Raw genomic sequence first — 3,223 nt, 5'->3', positions numbered from 1 at the left:
ATCATGACTTTTTACCAAGATTCAACGGCTGAATTGTAAGAAAACAGCAGAATTCTGCACGAAATCATCAAAATTCTTAGAGAAAACCGCATATTTCGATGCAAAACGACGATTTCTCGCCGATTTTCGTTGTTTTCTGGCTTGAATTCGCAAAGAAGAGCACGAAATCTACAAAATCATCACTTTTTACCAAGATTCAACGGCTGAATTGCAAGAAAACAGCAGAATTCTGCACGAAATCATCAAAATTCTTAGAGAAAACCGCATATTTCGATGCAAAACGACAATTTCTCGCTGATTTTCGTTGTTTTCTATCTTGAATTCGCAAAGAAGAGCACAGAATCTACAAAATCATGACTTTTTACCAAGATTCAACGGCTGAATTGCAAGAAAACAGCAGAATTCTGCACGAAATCATCAAAATTCTTAGAGAAAACCGCATATTTCGATGCAAAACGACGATTTCTCGCCGATTTTCGTTGTTTTCTGGCTTGAATTCGCAAAGAAGAGCACGAAATCTACAAAATCATGACTTTTTACCAAGATTCAACGGCTGAATTGCAAGAAAACAGCAGAATTCTGCACGAAATCATCAAAATTCTTACAGAAAACCGCATATTTCGATGCAAAACGACGATTTCTCGCCGATTTTCGTTGTTTTCTGGCTTGAATTCGCAAAGAAGAGCACAAAATCTACAAAATCATCACTTTTTACCAAGATTCAACGGCTGAATTGCAAGAAAACAGCAGAACTCTGCACGAAATCATCAAAATTCTTAGAGAAAACTGCATATTTCGATGCAAAACAACGATTTCTCGCCGATTTTCGTTGTTTTCTATCTTGAATTCGCCAAGAAGAGCACAAAATCTACCAAATCATGACTTTTTACCAAGATTCAACGGCTGAATTGCAAGAAAACAGCAGAATTCTGCACGAAATTATCAAAATTCTTACAGAAAACCGCATATTTCGATGCAAAACGACGATTTCTCGCCGATTTTCGTTGTTTTCTGGCTTGAATTCGCAAAGAAGAGCACGAAATCTACATAATCATGACTTTTTACCAAGATTCAACGGCTGAATTGCAAGAAAACAGCAGAATTCTGCACGAAATCATCAAAATTCTTACAGAAAACCGCATATTTCGATGCAAAACGACGATTTCTCGCCGATTTTCGTTGTTTTCTGGCTTGAATTCGCAAAGAAGAGCACAAAATCTACAAAATCATGACTTTTTACCAAGATTCAACGGCTGAATTGCAAGAAAACAGCAGAATTCTGTACGAAATCATCAAAATTTTTACAGAAAACCGCATATTTCGATGCAAAACAACGATTTCTCGCCGATTTTCGTTGTTTTCTGGCTTTAATTCGCAAAGAAGAGCACGAAATCTACAAAATCATGACTTTTTATCAAGATTCAACGGCCGAATTGCAAGAAAACAGCAGAATTCTGCACGAAATCATCAAAATTCTTACAGAAAACCGCATATTTCGATGCAAAACGACGATTTCTCGCCGATTTTCGTTGTTTTCTGGCTTGAATTCGCAAAGAAGAGCACGAAATCTACAAAATCATGACTTTTTACTAAGATTCAACGGCTGAATTGCAAGAAAACAGCAGAATTCTGCACGAAATCATCAAAATTCTTACAGAAAACCGCATATTTCGATGCAAAACGACGATTTCTCGCCGATTTTCGTTGTTTTCTGGCTTGAATTCGCAAAGAAGAGCACGAAATCTACAAAATCATGACTTTTTACCAAGATTCAACGGCCGAATTGCAAGAAAACAGCAGAATTCTGCACGAAATCATCAAAATTCTTACAGAAAACTGCATTTTTCGATGCAAAACGACGATTTCTCGCCGATTTTCGTTGTTTTCTGGCTTGAATTCGCAAAGAAGAGCACGAAATCTACAAAATCATGACTTTTTACCAAGATTCAACGGCTGAATTGCAAGAAAACAGCAGAATTCTGCAGGAAATCATCAAAATTCTTAAAGAAAACTGCATATTTCGATGCAAAACGATTATTTCTCGCCGATTTTCGTTGTTTTCTGGCTTGAATTCGCAAAGAAGAGCAGAAATCTACAAAATCATGACTTTTTACCTAGATTCAACGGCTGAATTGCAAGAAAACAGCAGAATTCTGCACGAAATCATCAAAATTCTTACAGAAAACCGCATATTTCGATGCAAAACGATTATTTCTCGCCGATTTTCGTTGTTTTCTGGCTTGAATTCGCAAAGAAGAGCACGAAATCTACAAAATCATGACTTTTTACCAAGATTCAACGGCTGAATTGCAAGAAAACAGCAGAATTCTGCACGAAATCATCAAAATTCTTACAGTAAACCGCATATTTCGATGCAAAACGATTATTTCTCGCCAATTTTCGTTGTTTTCTGGCTTGAATTCGCAAAGAAGAGCACGAAATCTACAAAATTATGACTTTTTACCAAGATTCAACGGCTGAATTGCAAGAAAACAGCAGAATTCTGCACGAAATCATCAAAATTCTTACAGTAAACCGCATATTTCGATGCAAAACGATTATTTCTCGCCAATTTTCGTTGTTTTCTGGCTTGAATTCGCAAAGAAGAGCACGAAATCTACAAAATTATGACTTTTTACCAAGATTCAACGGCTGAATTGCAAGAAAACAGCAGAATTCTGCACGAAATCATCAAAATTCTTACAGAAAACCGCATATTTCGATGCAAAACGACGATTTCTCGCCGATTTTCGTTGTTTTCTGGCTTGAATTCGCAAAGAAGAGCACGAAATCTACAAAATCATGACTTTTTACCAAGATTCAACAGCTGAATTGCAAGAAAACAGCAGAATTCTGCACGAAATCATCAAAATTCTTAGAGAAAACCGCATATTTCGATGCAAAACGACGATTTCTCGCCGATTTTCGTTGTTTTCTGGCTTGAATTCGCAAAGAAGAGCACGAAATCTACAAAATCATCACTTTTTACCAAGATTCAACGGCTGAATTGCAAGAAAACAGCAGAATTCTGCACGAAATCATCAAAATTCTTAGAGAAAACCGCATATTTCGATGCAAAACGACGATTTCTCGCTGATTTTCGTTGTTTTCTATCTTGAATTCGCAAAGAAGAGCACGGAATCTACAAAATCATGACTTTTTACCAAGATTCAACGGCTGAGTTGCAAGAAAACAGCAGAATTCTGCACGAAATCATCAAAAT

Source organism: Gnatocerus cornutus, unplaced genomic scaffold (genome assembly GCF_029298725.1).
Source record: "Gnatocerus cornutus isolate USDA-ARS CGAHR unplaced genomic scaffold, icGnaCorn1.1 ctg00000038.1, whole genome shotgun sequence".
Lineage (NCBI taxonomy): Eukaryota > Metazoa > Arthropoda > Insecta > Coleoptera > Tenebrionidae > Gnatocerus > Gnatocerus cornutus.
Note: the sequence above shows the minus strand (reverse complement) of the source record.